Genomic DNA, 17,995 nt, shown 5'->3' with positions numbered 1-17,995 from the left:
TAGGGTTTATGATCATCACTCAATTTATAATGATCAATGTTTGACTTCCTAAGGCATCTCTTTTTAGATAGGTTTCTCACTTCCATGGTCAAGCATTGTCTCGATCAATTAATGTATGGCACTTCTATTTTACTTTCTAAAATGGAACTTCTATGGTTGCCTCATTAGTTTATATCCCAGGAGAATACCTGAGATATTCTGCTAGGGTTGTACTCAAACAATGATGATATGGTCATCTGGTTTTAAGGATGGTTCTCTCCCTCAAATTCAGGTGTTGCCTCAACTATCTTGAGTATAACACCAAAGCTTGAGCTCTCATATAGGTATAGTTATTCTAGGGTTTATGGTGTACTCACCAGATCTCATTAGATAGTAAAGGGTTAAGTCTCCACCTAGATGCTTAGTTGGATTAGTTGCTACTTTACTTCATCATTTCATAGATATGATCCTACTCCATTTGGCATTGGCTATCTCACCACTCCCAAATGATATGGTTTAACTCCTAATGCTTTAGTTCAATGGTGTCCTTGATTCTTAAGTAGGTAAAACTAAGGTTAGTATGAATGGTCTCCCTCGTTTGGGAAGGAATTCAATGCTAACCTAAGGTTAGGCTCCATAGAGAATGATGTGATCACCACTATCTATAGTTAACATAGGTGGATCCTCTCTCTAGGAAATATCTTGAATAAGTTCCTAGGGTTCCTCTTAAAGATGATGATTTAAATACTTGGATGTATATCCAAGGTTTAACTCAAGGTTTGTTAATGCTTCTCTAATAATTATAATAGAACTCTCACCTCTCTAGGTTTGATGCTTAATAATGTGGAATAGAGAAGAATACCTATTTCTAGAGTTGATCTCCTTGTCATGTTTCCAAGAATGAGATAAATAAATACAATGAGGTTCATGGTAGGATCATGGATTAGTTTAAGACATGGAAAAGATAAGTCAAGAATGGTTTCTCCGTTTATTGTTACTTGACTTCCAAATGAATGTATGTTCATATGTTATTAAGGATTACCATATTATAATCTTGTATCAGATCAAGCATTTGATCCTTGAGTAAGGTGTTGTTGTGTTGAGTATTAGTTCCATTTGATCTAACCCCTTAGATCAAATCATCTCTGCCCAAAACAAGGTTTTATCAAAGTCACATTGAGGTTTATAGTGCTTGACTTGATGAGCTACTTCAATTCCACCAAGGTCAAGTGAAACTTCAGTTACTGTGACTGTTTTACTTTAAAGCGCGAAATTTCCCCAGATTTTCTATGCATGAATGCAATGCACACATCCATTTCCTCTATTTTTGTAACCCCATTACCTGGGATATTACAGTCTCTACCCCTTAAACTAAACTTCGTCCTCGAAGTTTGATCTCTCTCACGTTTCCGAAGTGTGGATCTGACTTGTGCAGACTACAACTTTTCTCGAACTCCGTGGTGATCTCACTGGATATAATTGAATATATCCCTTATCCAGATTCTTCCTGGAATCCATTAGTGTTTGACATCAAACAACTATTACTTCCTTTACTTCCATGATTTCCTCCAATATTGTAAGCTTGTTTCCTTTCTCATTGAATATTCAATGATTAGGACTTCTTCTTGTCATGACAGTCTCAATTGAGGACTAATTGGATAACATTCTCCTATTTGATAAAATAGGTCTTTGTTTTCCCTTACTACTGATACGTCTCCAACGTATCGATAATTTCTTGTGTTCCATGCCACATTATTGATGTTATCTACATGTTGTATGCACACTTTATGTCATATTCGTGCATTTTCTGGAACTAACCTATTAACAAGATGCCGAAGTGCCAGTTGCTGTTTTCTGCTGTTTTTGGTTTCAGAAATCCTAGTAACGAAATATTCTCGGAATCGGACGAAATCAACGCCAAAGTTCCTATTTTCATCGGAAGCATCCGAACACCCGGGAAGGACCGGAGGGGGGCCACGGGGCCACCAAACCCTAGGCCGGCGCGGCCAGAGAGGGGGCCGCGCCGCCCTATGGTGTGGCCCCCCTGTCAGCCCTCCTGCGCCGCCTCTTCGCCTATATAAAGCCCCTGGATCAGAAAACCCGATACCAATTGACGAAACCCACAGAAACCTGCCAGAGCCGCCGCCATCGCGAAGCCAAGATCCGGGGGACAGAACTCTGTTCCGGCACCCTGCCGGAGCGGGGAAGTGCCCCCGGAAGGCTTCTCCATCGACACCGCTGCCATCTCCACCGCCATCTTCATCACCGCTGCTGCTCCCATGAGGGGGGAGTAGTTCTCCATCGAGGCTCGGGGCTGTACCGGTAGCTATGTGGTTCATCTCTCTCCTATGTGTGTCAATACAATAATCTCATGAGCTGCCTTACATGATTGAGATTCATATGATGATGCTTGTAATCTAGATGTCATTATGCTAGTCAAGTGAGTTTTACTTATGTGATCTCCGGAGACTCCTCGTCCCACGTGTGTAAAGGTGACAAGTGTGTGCACCGTGTGGGTCTCTTAGGCCATATTTCACAGAATACTTACTCGTTGAATGGCATAGTGAGGTGCTTATTTATATCTCTTTATGATTGCAGCATGTTGTATCACAATTTATCCATGTGCTACTCTAGTGATTTGTTATTAAAGTAGTTTATTCCTCCTGCATGTGTGCAAAGGTGACGAGTGCGTGCACCGTGTTAGTACTTGGTTTGTGCTATGATCATGATCTCTTGTAGATTATGGAGTTAACTATTGCTATGATAATATTGATGTGATCTATTCCTCCTACATATGCATGAAGGTGACAAGTGTGCATGCTATGCTAGTACTTGGTTTAGTCTATTGATCTATCTTACACTAAAGGTTACTAAAACATGAGCATTATTGTGGAGCTTGTTAATTCCGGCATTGAGGGTTCGTGTAATCCTACGCAATGTGTTCATCATCCAACAAAAGTGTAGAGTATGCATTTATCTATCCTGTTATGTGATCAATGTTGAGAGTGTCCACTAGTGAAAGTGTAATCCCTAGGCCTTGTTCCTAAATACTGCTGAGTTACTACTGCTTGTTTACTACTACTGCGTTACTACTGCTTGTTTCTTGTTTTACTTGCGTTACTACTCGCTGCAATACCACCACCATCAACTACACGCCAAGCACTTTTCCGGCACCGTTGCTACTGCTCATACTTATTCATACCACCTGTATTTCACTATCTCTTCGCCGAACTAGTGCACCTATTAGGTGTGTTGGGGACACAAGAGACTTCTTGCTTTGTGGTTGCGGGGTTGCATGAGAGGGATATCTTTGACCTCTTCCTCCCCGAGTTCGATAAACCTTGGGTATCCACTTAAGGGAAACTTGCTGCTGTTCTACAAACCTCTCGCTCTTGGAGGCCCAACACTGTCTACAAGAATAGAAGCTCCCGTAGACATCAAGCACTTTTACTGGCGCCGTTGTCGGGAGGAAAGGTAAAAGGCTCTCATACTCCGGTCCCGGGTAAAGTATTTTTCACGGCGCCGTCGTGTGTGTGCTCGAAGCTATTTCCTTTAGATCCTGCAATTGCATCTTGTTGTTTCTTGTTTACACTAGTTTGGCATAATGTACAAGAGTGAGCTTCTTGTTCTATTTCCTGATTTAAAACATGGATTGTTTGATGCGAAAATTAAAAAACCTATGAAATCTTCTTTGCATGCTTGGTAGTAATATTAGTATGAACGCTTTGAACACCAATGTTGCTAATGATATAGAAAGTTCTAAGCTTGGGGAAGCTGGTTTTCATGATATTTTTAGTCCCCCAAGCATTGAGGAGAAAATTTTCTTTGATGATACTTTGCCTCCTATTTATGATTATAATGATAGTGGTCTTTTGGTGCCACTTACTGCTGAGAGTAAATTTTGTTGTGATTATACTATGCCTCCTACACTTGATGAGAATAATAATGATAGCTACTTTGTTGAATTTTCTCCCACTACAACTAATAAAATTGATTATGCTTATGTGGAGAGTAATAATTTTATGCATGAGACTCATGATAAGAATGCTTTATGTGATAGTTATATTGTTGAGTTTGCTCATGATGCTACTGAAAGTTATTATGAGAGAGGAAAATATGGTTGTAGAAATTTTCATGTTACTAAAATGCCTCTCTATGTGCTGAAATTTTTGAAGCTACACTTGTTTTATCTTCCTATGCTTGTTACTTTTCTCTTCATGAACTTGTTTATTTACAAGATTCCTATGCATAGGAAGCATGTTAGACTTAAATGTGTTTTGAATTTGCCTCTTGATGCTCTCTTTTGCTTCAACTACTATTTCTTGCGAGTGCATCATTAAAACTGCTGAGCCCATCTTAATGGCTATAAAGAAAGAACTTCTTGGGAGATAACCCATGTGTTATTTTGCTACAGTACTTTGTTTTATATTTGTGTCTTGGAAGTTGTTTACTACTGTAGCAACCTCTCCTTATCTTAGTTTTGTGTTTTGTTGTGCCAAGTAAAGTCTTTGATAGTAAAGTAAGTACTAGATTTGGATTACTGCGCAGTTCCAGATTTCTTTGCTGTCACGAATCTGAGCCCACTGCCCTGCAGGAAGCTCAGAAAATTATGCCAATTTACGTGCATGATCCTCAGATATGTACGCAACTTTCATTCAATTTGAGCATTTTCATTTGAGCAAGTCTGGTGGCCTAATAAAATCCATCTTTACGGACTGTTCTGTTTTGACAGATTCTGCCTTTTATTTCGCATTGCCTCTTTTGCTATGTTGGATGAATTTCTTTGATCCATTGATGTCCAGTAGCTTTATGCAATGTCCAGAAGTGTTAAGAATGATTGTGTCACCTCTGAACATGTGAATTTTTATTGTCCACTAACCCTCTAATGAGCTGTTTCGAGTTTGGTGTGAAGGAAGTTTTCAAGGGTCAAGAGAGGAGGATGATATACTATGATCAAGGAGAGTGAAAGCTCTAAGCTTGGGGATGCACCCGGTGGTTCACCCCTGCATATATCAAGAAGACTCAAGCGTCTAAGCTTGGGGATGCCCAAGGCATCCCCTTCTTCATCGACAACATTATCGAGGTTCCTCCCCCGAAACTATATTTTTATTCCATCACATCTTATGTGCTTTTTCTTGGAGCGTCTGTTTGTTTGCTTTTGTTTTTGTTTGTGTTTGAATAAATTGGATTACATCATGCTTGTGTGGGAGAGAGACACGCTCCGCTGGTTCAAATGAACACATGTGTTCTTAGCTCATAATATTCATGGCGAAGTTTCCTCTTCGTTAAATTGTTATATGGTTGGAATTGGAAAATGATACATGTAGTAATTGCTATAATGTCTTGGGTAATGTGATACTTGGCAATTGTTGTGCTCATGTTTAAGCTCTTGCATCATATACTTTGCACCTATTAGTGAAGAATACATAGAGCATGCTAAAATTTGGTTTGCATAATTGGTCTCTCTAAGGTCTAGATAATTTCTAGTAAGGTGTTTGAACAACAAGGAAGACAATGTATAGTTTTATAATGCTTGTAATATGTCTTTTATGTGAGTTTTGCTGTACTAGTTCATCCTTGTGTTTGTTTCAAATAACCTTGCTAGCCTAAACCTTGTATCGAGAGGGAATACTTCTCATGCATCCAAAATACTTGAGCCAACCACTATGCCATTTGTGTCCACCATACCTACCTATACTACATGGTATTTTCCGCCATTCCAAAGTAAATTGCTTGAGTGCTACCTTTAAAATTCCATCATTCACCTTTGCAATATATAGCTCATGGGACAAATAGCTTAAAAACTATTGTGGTATTAAATATGTAATTATGCACTTTATCTCTTATTAAGTTGCTTGTTGTGCGATAACCATGTTTACTGGGGAACGCCATCAACTCATTGTTGAATTTCATGTGAGTTGCTATGCATGTTCGTCTTGTCCGAAGTAAGGGCGATCTACACTGAGTTGAATGGTTTGAGCATGCATATTGTGAGAGAAGAACATTGGGCCGCTAACTAAAGCCATGATTCATGGTGGAAGTTTCAGTTTTGGACAAATATCCTCAAATCTCTAATGAGAAAAGAATTGATTGTTGTCAAATGCTTAAAGCATTAAAAGAGGAGTCCATTATCTGTTGTCTATGTTGTCCCGGTATGGATGTCTAAGTTGAGAATAATCAAAAGCGAGAAATCCAAATGCGAGCTTTCTCCTTAGACCTTTGTACAGGCGGCATAGAGGTACCCCTTTGTGAAACTTGGTTAAAGCATATGTATTGCGGTGATAATCCAGGTAGTCCAAGCTAATTAGGACAAGGTGCGAGCACTATTGGTACACTATGCATGAGGCTTGCAACTTATAAGATATAATGTACATGATGCATATGCTTTATTACTACCGTTGACAAAATTGTTTCATGTTTTCAAAATCAAAGCTCTAGCACAAATATAGCAATCGATGCTTTTCCTCTATGAGGACCATTCTTTTACTTTCAATGTTGAGTCAGTTCACCTATTTCTCTCCACCTCAAGAAGCAAACACTTGTGTGAACTGTGCATTGATTCTTACATGCTTGCATATTGCACTTATTATATTACTCTATGTTGACAATATCCATGAGATATACATGTTACAAGTTGAAAGCAACCGCTGAAACTTAATCTTCTTTTGTGTTGCTTCAATACCTTTACTTTGAATTATTGCTTTATGAGTTAACTCTTATGCAAGACTTATTGATGCTTGTCTTGAAGTGCTATTCATGAAAAGTCTTTGCTTTATGATTCACTTGTTTACTCATGTCATCACCATTGTTTTGATCGCTGCATTCTCTACATATGCTTTACAAATAGTATGATCAAGTTTATGATGGCATGTCACTCCAGAAATTATCTTTGTTATCGTTTTACCTGCTCGGGACGAGCAGAACTAAGCTTGGGGATGCTGATACGTCTCCAACGTATCGATAATTTCTTGTGTTCCATGCCACATTATTGATGTTATCTACATGTTTTATGCACACTTTATGTCATATTCGTGCATTTTCTGGAACTAACCTATTAACAAGATGCCGAAGTGCCAGTTCCTCGTTTTTCGCTGTTTTTGGTTTCAGAAATCCTAGTAACGAAATATTCTCGGAATCGGACGAAATCAACGCCAAAGTTCCTATTTTCATCGGAAGCATCCGGAACACCCGGGAAGGACCGGAGGGGGCCACAGGGCCACCAAACCCTAGGCCGGCGCGGCCGAGAGGGGCCGCGCCGCCCTATGGTGTGGCCCCCTTTCAGCCCTCTGCGCCGCCTCTTCGCCTATATAAAGCCCCTGGATCAGAAAACCCGATACCAATTGACGAAACCCACAGAAACCTGCCGGAGCCGCCGCCATCGCGAAGCCAAGATCCGGGGGACGAACTCTGTTCCGGCACCTGCCGGAGCGGGGAAGTGCCCCGGAAGGCTTCTCCATCGACACCGCTGCCATCTCCACCGCCATCTTCATCACCGCTGCTGCTCCCATGAGGGGGGAGTAGTTCTCCATCGAGGCTCGGGGCTGTACCGGTAGCTATGTGGTTCATCTCTCTCCTATGTGTGTCAATACAATAATCTCATGAGCTGCCTTACATGATTGAGATTCATATGATGATGCTTGTAATCTAGATGTCATTATGCTAGTCAAGTGAGTTTTACTTATGTGATCTCCGGAGACTCCTCGTCCCACGTGTGTAAAGGTGACAGTGTGTGCACCGTGTGGGTCTCTTAGGCCATATTTCACAGAATACTTACTCGTCGAATGGCATAGTGAGGTGCTTATTTATATCTCTTTATGATTGCAGCATGTTGTATCACAATTTATCCATGTGCTACTCTAGTGATTTGTTATTAAAGTAGTTTATTCCTCCTGCATGTGTGCAAAGGTGACAAGTGCGTGCACCGTGTTAGTACTTGGTTTGTGCTATGATCATGATCTCTTGTAGATTATGGAGTTAACTATTGCTATGATAATATTGATGTGATCTATTCCTCCTACATATGCATGAAGGTGACGAGTGTGCATGCTATGCTAGTACTTGGTTTAGTCTATTGATCTATCTTACACTAAAGGTTACTAAAACATGAGCATTATTGTGGAGCTTGTTAATTCCGGCATTGAGGGTTCGTGTAATCCTACGCAATGTGTTCATCATCCAACAAAAGTGTAGAGTATGCATTTATCTATCCTGTTATGTGATCAATGTTGAGAGTGTCCACTAGTGAAAGTGTAATCCCTAGGCCTTGTTCCTAAATACTCGCTGAGTTACTACTCGCTTGTTTACTACTACTGCGTTACTACTCGCTTGTTTACTTGTTTCTTTACGTTACTACTGCTGCAATACCACCACCATCAACTACACGCCAAGCACTTTTCCGGCACCGTTGCTACTGCTCATACTTATTCATACCACCTGTATTTCACTATCTCTTCGCCGAACTAGTGCACCTATTAGGTGTGTTGGGGACACAAGAGACTTCTTGCTTTGTGGTTGCGGGGTTGCATGAGAGGGATATCTTTGACCTCTTCCTCCTTGAGTTCGATAAACCTTGGGTATCCACTTAAGGGAAACTTGCTGCTGTTCTACAAACCTCTGCTCTTGGAGGCCCAACACTGTCTACAAGAATAGAAGCTCCCGTAGACATCAACTACCAAAACTGCAATAATGGTACTTGGTAAGGTACTTACTATGGAATTGATCATGGTGGTTTATTCCTCTAAGAATGGATTAGACTCATTTAGTCCATCCAATCATGGTTTATAGTTGATACCTATAACTATTTTGGGTTATTTTGGTTCCATGAAAGGAATCATTCAAATAGACTTTAGTTTTGGTATAGTCAATCTCCTTCGGTCTTTGGCCTATTTGAGCTTTATTAGGTCTCTGATATCACCTTAATTCAACTCCTTTATCCATGACTTACTTGAGCTTCCGTACTTTTGAGTAGATATTACTCACTTTCTCAAGTTATAGTCCAATTCTTACTTCCTCGAGGTATGAACCTCGGCTTTTGGTCTGACATCTTTCTGAAAGTAATGTTCAACAATCTTATGAGAATAATATTGAACTTCCTTTCAGTTCAGACCTTCATCATTTATCTTGCTCCAAATATTGAGTTTTTGTACTTCCAACTCAATCTTTACTCTACCCCTTAGAGTTTTCTTATGGTCTTCAACTCCTTTTCTTCCAGCTATTGGACTTATGGTTAGAATATAGGTCTGGTTCTAACTTATGGTTTATAATCCTCTAAGGTTTTGCGAAGAATCTTTGTGGTGTATCCACTCAATTGTGGACATCCATTGTGAATCCTTCGATTAAATGATTATAGGTCATTGTTATTTGACTGGCAAAATTTTATTTGTTTACAACTTCTTGGTACAATTAATCCAATGATGGACTACTTGATACCAATTATGGCTATTTGTTATTTAAAAATGGATTCTATTATAGGTTCTGATCAACTGGACGAGATATCATCTACACTATCTCGTAGTATTGATGCTATACCAGTTATGGTCTTCTGATATCAACTATGGTCTTCTTATATCTGCTATGGTTTCATAGGTCATCTTCCTTTTTCGAGGGTTTATTGTTGCAAGAAAACCACTAGCTAACACTATGATTATAGTATTCGAAGTGATTTCCCATGCATTCCCTCTTCTATGTGGATTATGGATCTGCTTCAGCTTCACCATAATCACCAGATTTCTCACCTTCATGCTTCTTATGTACAAAAGTACTCCTTTGTGGGGGTAAAGCATGAGTTTTAATTGGTACTTCCTTCTAAATATTGTGGTTGCTTCCCACAACTTTAACTTCCTTTTACTGATGAACCTTCATCTTGTCTTCAGAATCTTCTGAATTCGTCACTTCCTCACACGAATACCATTACCCTCTAGATCTTTAACATCAAGTAGGAACTTGATATTGCAACATGCATTTGCATATCAAAGTCAAACTTCTTGTATGGATCTAGTCAAACAATGAAATTCCAATAAAATCCAAGAAAATTCAGCTTTGTGCATATGATACACACCATCATAAGCCTGAATATACTAGTTGAGTAAGACATCTCTAAACATCAGGCTCTGATGTGTAGTATATAACACCACATAAGATAGGTTTATATCGTGATACTTAGCACGAGTATATGGGATTCTACTATTTGTCTCAACCTTTACCTTAATTGCACATTTGCAATGAGATAAGCTTGAAACAAAGTGGTCTGGGATGGTTAAGGTTAACCTAATTTTCTTTGGAAGTACTACTTAACCTTCATTTTATTGAGGACTATCTCACATGATATGTCTAGGTTCTAACATTGCTACACTAAACACACAACTATGGAAATATAGCTCCTATACTTCCAAGTGTTTCTATCATAAGACTATGGTCATGATGTGCTTGGCACACTTCTTATATTTTTGGAACACAGTTCTTGTACTATTGTCTGGCTTCTTATTGCACTCCTCTTAATTATGAGGTTCTAGTCCATCACATAATGATTCTCAAGTGAATCATATGATGAACAACTCTACCATGTAAGTTGACCTATATTATTCCTATCTCTCTTCCTTATTTCCCATGATTGACTCATCATGGTCTATACTACCTCATATCACTTGTTTTTATCACTAACTATCAGTCGTTTTACAAGTTTGGATAATTTACTTACTTATTACTTAACTTGTCTACATCTTCTATTAGGATATCTTAATTATCTTTATCACTTGATATTACTCCTATTACAGTTCTGGATAACTCTTACTTAATCATAACTTGTGTTGGTACACATCTTCCAATAGGATAGCTTCCTTATGGTTGTATCCTCTCTTTGGACTACCAGGTATTGTATACCAACTATGATCTACTCATCTACTGTTTTAAGAATGTAATGGTGTGCTACATGTCTGGGATTGGCTAACTTTACTTAGAAAAGATAGATAACAAGGTTGACTCAAGTGTGTCAGGATTATTCTCAAGTGAATATCCATCTCAAGTCATAAGAAGGATTTAGATCAACTAAGACAACTTCCTATAGACACTACCAATCCTATAGGTCTCCTTTAAAGGGTTTTAATCCTAAGGTCAAAGCATTTGCTCTGATACCAACTGTGGTGACCCGGCATACCACTGCATGGTGTAGTATGCAAGTCTGATATAACACCAATGAAACACCATTCCACTAGTATTATATCGCTCAGAGTGGTACAACAGAAACATATGCGGGTCCAAGGCATGTCTATAGAATTACAACACTGACTCTATTACATAAGATCATCACAGCCTCCTACTTTACAATGAGGTAAAGTTACAAATAAACTCCAGAAGAACGACTCGTAGTCTAGTCCTATCACGAACTCTATTTGTAGAGTATTTAACTAGCTAGAGAGGCTAAGAATAGATTCTAGCTAAGTAGGAGCTAAGTTTAGGAAGCTAGTTCCCTTCTACTGCTAATCTAGGTTTTCTCCTTGATGTATGTGGTATCTGACTCCTCTGACAGGGTCTTGTCTCTTGAAGCTTGAAGTAGTTGTTGACTCCTCGGCCTTCGAGTTGCACTGTGGATCCTTCTTCGATGCCTCCATATCTAAGCAGGGGATTTAAGAGTGGGATGAGTACGAGCGTACTCAACAAGTTCATTATAGGAAAGAGGTGTTTAATGCACTAGCTACGGCATTAGACCAGAAAGTCTAATACCAATGCAAGTTTTCATAATCATTTCTTCAAAAGGTTGCTTTTATTCGGAAGAACTATGCCCGTCAGCCTTCACCGGTTTACTAGAACTTCATGGAGCTCCTTTCCGGCCGCGTTCGCAGTTCCATATCCGGAACGGGGAGTGACAGGTCACGGTTCTTTACACTCGCGAGAGGTGTGTTGCTTTACCCATAAGAGATCTTAACCTTGGTGCCAACCGAGTCATGTTCTCGTCCACACTTCCTTTGGTGTGAGGCCCGGTATAAGGTCATAGCCAATCATATTCCTCCGCTACCTCGCACACCCACCCATTGATGCAAACTCCGACCCTGGGTCCTCGCCGGTGCTCTTATACCAATTAAGGACGGCCCCCGACCACGACAACAGTTCAGGTCTCTACCATGAACTCCTTCGCCGGGAGATGCAACCCATCATAGACCGCAATAACCGTGGGGACTTAAGGCTTCCCCAGCCCACCGCTTGCTCCTCGGGCGACAAGTGTCTACGGTCTCTACCGTGGGGACTTAAGGCTTCCCCAGCCCACCGCTTGCCCCCTTGGAATACAAGTGTCTACGGTAAAGCGCGTCCGTTGATGTACAAGAGGTGGAAATACAATTGACTATTCCGTCCCACTCCAGATCTTATGGTTAACACGGATATTACGGCACAAGAATCACTGGACGACATTTGTTGTTTAATCCTATATGGATATAAACCCTTGCAATGGAACCTCCACCATATCAACACAATCCATGGTTCCATTGCCCACCACATAGTCATATTCATAGTTATGAAAATAGTGGTTTTGCTTTTTATGCAATAGTGATAAACATAGTATTTTGCAAGTAATTTGGTAAAAATACTCAAATGACATGAGCAAGTGATGAACTTGCCTTTCTTGACTGCAAGATTATGCAGACAAAGTCTTCGATACGTAATAACTCCAAATTCTGAAATAGCATCATCGTCCGGTAAGGACGATGTTTAAAAGATTGGCAAGGATGCAATAATGCATAAGAATGAGATGCAATCGTTCTAAGCGTGACCTAACCCCGATGATTTAGGATCAGTGGGTTGTAATGATTAGTTCAGGGTGTGTTGCACTTTTAGAGTGATTCACAAACAAGGTTCTTATTCAGGGTTGTGTTGTTTTAGAATTATAAGCAAGTGGCAAAATGAATAGTAACAATCATACACAACCAGGAATAGTAGATGTATAATAAGTAAAGAGCAGTTGTCAATTTTAAGTCATATAATACATGGTTGATGATTACTTATTATATAATTCAAAAGAATAACTTTTGAAGAACATGTTCTTAAATAAAGAACAAGTATGATAATTAGGTTGAGAGGGTTCTATGGTTGACTATGGTTTCAGTTAGTTTCTGGAGTAAGTATTTGATGGATCACAACCTAGGTGGATTCCTCGGTTACTAGGCTTATATTGTTGAATTAAGCCTAAACATCTTAATTACCAATAGTTGCTATCAAGGTGGCATACCTTGTTGGTGATAGTTGGCTAGGGTTTATAGGTCCTTATAAGCAGGGTTGATGATGGTTCTTTATTTACTTCAAAAGAATAACTTTTGAAGAACATACTTCTTAAGTAATAAGAAGTATTACAATTAAGGTTGAGGTTGGCTTGTATTAGCCATTGGATCTCTAAGTAGAGAATGGTTGGTTCCAAAATAGGATGGTTCGTAAGTATCTCACACTAGTAGGGTTTAGTGGAACAGGGTTATGTAATGCAATATAGTAGGGATGGTTGTTTGTTAGGGTTCATCACAATGGTGTGATGATAATTAAAGTTACTTCAAGATGATAATTCTAAGGATATGAGCTAGGGTTTGCATTTGGTTGACCCTATTTGATCAACCATGTTGGATAGGGATGCATATATGGGATACTAAATGATTGATAAAAGAACTCCTACATTTTATGTGGACATGGTAAGTATTTATTTGCTAATTATGGTTCTATGGATCAAAAGGAAAATATCATGATCACTTATCCTGACTTAGGTTTTAGGTTAGAAACAAATTAGGGTTCATATGAATAAATGGAGCTAGGTTGCCTAATGGTATTAGGGTTTTAGGGTCCCACATGAAATGGTGAGTTCCTAGTTTTCTACCATATGGAACTAGGGTTTCTTAATCACCATATAGTTCTATGATTAATAACTTCATGTTAAAGCTGAAGTTATTAATAACTTTGAAATGAAATTAATATTACATTTGACATCTTATTATTTTTGAACAATTAATAATTAAGATAATTATTAATCAGGGTTTAATTCCTATTAATAAAGATTTAATAAGTTCCAAATAAATAAAATTAGTTTTAATGTTTTCTAATTTACTTTACAGGTTTTTTATTTATTTTATACCCTTTTTCTAATTATTGAATTTTAATTGAATTTAGAATTAAAATTAAAGGCTTAAATAAGAAGTGTTAAATAATTGAAATTTTATTAAAAATAAAATTTTCATTTTATATTTTTATTGGATAGAGTTTTCTTTTCTAAGAATTTTAATATCTCATTTATATTTTTCTGACTTAAATTGGATTTTCTAAATTTATTTGAAGTTGTAGGAATTTATTGGAATTAAATTTAAAACAGGATTAACTAAAGCTACCCGGGATTCTACCCAAACAGCCACTGGCTGGTGGGTCCGTGTCCACGCTCGGAGGCCACATGGCGCCGAGGTGGCAACCTTGTGCCTTACCGGCGGCCAGTCGTCGACGGCGCCGGCGTTGGAGGCCTCCCGCGGACCCGTGCGTGTGCTCAATCGCGAGAGGACATCTAGGCGAACCTAATAGTGGTGGCGCCGCCGGCTAATCGTCACCGGAGCTTCGCCGGCGACGAGGCCGAGCGGAAAAACTTGCGGGTGTACGGTGCTGGGGCGTTGCAGGATGCTAGGGAGAGGGCTAGGAGGCTCTGGGGACTCAGTAGCTCACCGTGAGCACGACGCGCTTGACGGCGTGGCTTGCCGGGGCCTATCTCGCCGGAATCGCCCGCTCCCGTCGTCGGAGAAGACGAGCTCAACGGCGAGGCTACAGCTCGCCCCGGTCCGATTCCTTTTGCATCGAGAGCAAGTCGAGGACGGCGGAGACGATGGTGGTCACGGCGGAGCTTGGGGCTTCCCCAATCGGCGGCGATGGCCGGTGTCCTGTCGACTAGGGTTTCGGCAAGAGGGGAAAAATGGAGCGAGGAGGAAGAAAACGAGGCAGAGGTTCGTCGTGGGTTAATTATAGGGCTCCAGAGACGAGCCTCGTCATACCGTCGATGAAGGAGGGGTCGACAGCGAGAGAGGAGAAGAGGAGCACGGCGTGCTGCTGGCGTCCATGCGCGGGGAGAAGATGAGGATGAACTCCTCGTTTTATTTTGACGAAGAGGTAAGTGGGTTGGCGTTGGGCCATGTCTTGGGCTGTGTTCTGGCCGGTGCTAGGCTCGGCAGCCGGGCTGCCGGTGGGCTGTGGCGGCCGGGTAAGGTCCAGGTGAGCCCCTCCTCTATTTTCATTTCTATTTTTATTTCCTGTTTTCATTTCCTATTTTGTATTCTCGCTTTTAATTCAGATTTTAATTGCAGGTTTCTTATGTTGTTAATTCCATTAAGTTGTATAGCAGTGATTATTAAATCATTCTTTCCTTTTGGAACAAGTATTTTATATTTGAATTATATTACATACTTGTGTTTTATTCAAAATAGCACATAGACATGATTTTGTATTTTTATTTTTTATTTCATGTCTCACTTGTGAATCAATTTATTTAGATTGTTATAGCTGAGGTTTTCAACTCAAATTATTTTAGAGGTTGTTAATAGGACTTGGCTTCTATTTGATGAGTGATTGACTTACATGTGATGTTATGTGAGCACTAATTTATTAGGGCTTTTCTAATTTTCTATCATAACCCCCCTTTAAATTTATTGCTATTGTTATATTTTAACATCACCATAAAATTCCTGGAGTAAAGTATTACTCTCTTCATGGTTTGATCTTGGTTATAGGAATAGGTGGTTGATTACCACACATGGGTTTCAATTGTGATTTTAAGCACTAGATGTTTCGAGGTTTAATATGTGAAGCATAAGATTTCATTAATATGCCGTTCCAGGGTTCTAATGATATTTACCTAATGACACATGGTTTGAATCTTAATTGTGGTTTAGGTTTTATTTGTGATCACCCAAGTGATACTCAACTAGGGTTGAGATTTAATTCTAGGTTATAGAGATGGGGTGTCTCCATATTGCATGTGCTAGGGTTTAATTTCCCCCAACCATGATAAGGTGGTGGCTTGCTTCATATCTAATGTGCTTCCCAAATTACTAAGGATTTGAGAATGGTTTTTATCTTCTACCAATTTAACTTCTATTATTATCTTCAATTTATCATTAAAGTAACTACATTGGTTATAGTTCTTTTTATAGTTAACTTTGGTCATATGGATATATGGTTTCTCACCATATAAAGCATAGAGTTTAACTCTAAGGTTTTCTTAGGTTATTTAATTTCTGAAGTATGGATATGGTAGGATTGTACTTATGATCACCAATTGAATCACAAGTTAAGGTTGGAATATAAGCCTAGGGTTGCTTACTAGTTACCTCCCTATGATTTCATGTGGTGAATGAGATCTACTTATCCTATTAGGGTTTATTCTCAATACCTCAAGTTCTTAGGGTTTATGATCATCACTCAATTTATAATGATCAATGTTTGACTTCCTAAGGCATCTCTTTTTAGATAGGTTTCTCACTTCCATGGTCAAGCATTGTCTCGATCAATTAATGTATGGCACTTCTATTTTACTTTCTAAAATGGAACTTCTATGGTTGCCTCATTAGTTTATATCCCAGGAGAATACCTGAGATATTCTGCTAGGGTTGTACTCAAACAATGATGATATGGTCATCTGGTTTTAAGAATGGTTCTCTCCCTCAAATTCAGGTGTTGCCTCAACTATCTTGAGTATAACACCAAAGCTTGAGCTCTCATATAGGTATAGTTATTCTAGGGTTTATGGTGTACTCACCAGATCTCATTAGATAGTAAAGGGTTAAGTCTCCACCTAGATGCTTAGTTGGATTAGTTGCTACTTTACTTCATCATTTCATAGATATGATCCTACTCCATTTGGCATTGGCTATCTCACCACTCCCAAATGATATGGTTTAACTCCTAATGCTTTAGTTCAATGGTGTCCTTGATTCTTAAGTAGGTAAAACTAAGGTTAGTATGAATGGTCTCCCTCATTTGGGAAGGAATTCAATGCTAACCTAAGGTTAGGCTCCATAGAGAATGATGTGATCACCACTATCTATAGTTAACATAGGTGGATCCTCTCTCTAGGAAATATCTTGAATAAGTTCCTAGGGTTCCTCTTAAAGATGATGATTTAAATACTTGGATGTATATCCAAGGTTTAACTCAAGGTTTGTTAATGCTTCTCTAATAATTATAATAGAACTCTCACCTCTCTAGGTTTGATGCTTAATAATGTGGAATAGAGAAGAATACCTATTTCTAGAGTTGATCTCCTTGTCATGTTTCCAAGAATGAGATAAATAAATACAATGAGGTTCATGGTAGGATCATGGATTAGTTTAAGACATGGAAAAGATAAGTCAAGAATGGTTTCTCCATTTATTGTTACTTGACTTCCAAATGAATGTATGTTCATATGTTATTAAGGATTACCATATTATAATCTTGTATCAGATCAAGCATTTGATCCTTGAGTAAGGTGTTGTTGTGTTGAGTATTAGTTCCATTTGATCTAACCCCTTAGATCAAATCATCTCTGCCCAAAACAAGGTTTTATCAAAGTCACATTGAGGTTTATAGTGCTTGACTTGATGAGCTACTTCAATTCCACCAAGGTCAAGTGAAACTTCAGTTACTGTGACTGTTTTACTTTAAAGCGCGAAATTTCCCCAGATTTTCTATGCATGAATGCAATGCACACATCCATTTCCTCTATTTTTGTAACCCCATTACCTGGGATATTACAGTTCTTCCTTCCTTGAGCAATCGGCTCTTTCTTTGTAAGAAATCCTTTATTAATGAAGAAATATTCCCCAAATAATTTTGCCTCTTTGTTGATTTTGCCGATTGTCAAACGAAGTCGATGCACAAAGAACCGATGGCAGGGCGTCGGCTTATGCCATAAACATGCTTTAAGGCCATAAAAGTTGCCTACTCACACAGTCAACAAATCCAATTCGTGTCCACGCCATCTCCCGATCTCAAACGCACAGATTCAGCAAAATCCAATCGAGAAAATCATCTCAAA

Source organism: Lolium rigidum, chromosome 1, assembly GCF_022539505.1.
Source record: "Lolium rigidum isolate FL_2022 chromosome 1, APGP_CSIRO_Lrig_0.1, whole genome shotgun sequence".
In the NCBI taxonomy this organism is placed as follows: Eukaryota; Viridiplantae; Streptophyta; class Magnoliopsida; order Poales; family Poaceae; genus Lolium; species Lolium rigidum.
Note: the sequence above shows the minus strand (reverse complement) of the source record.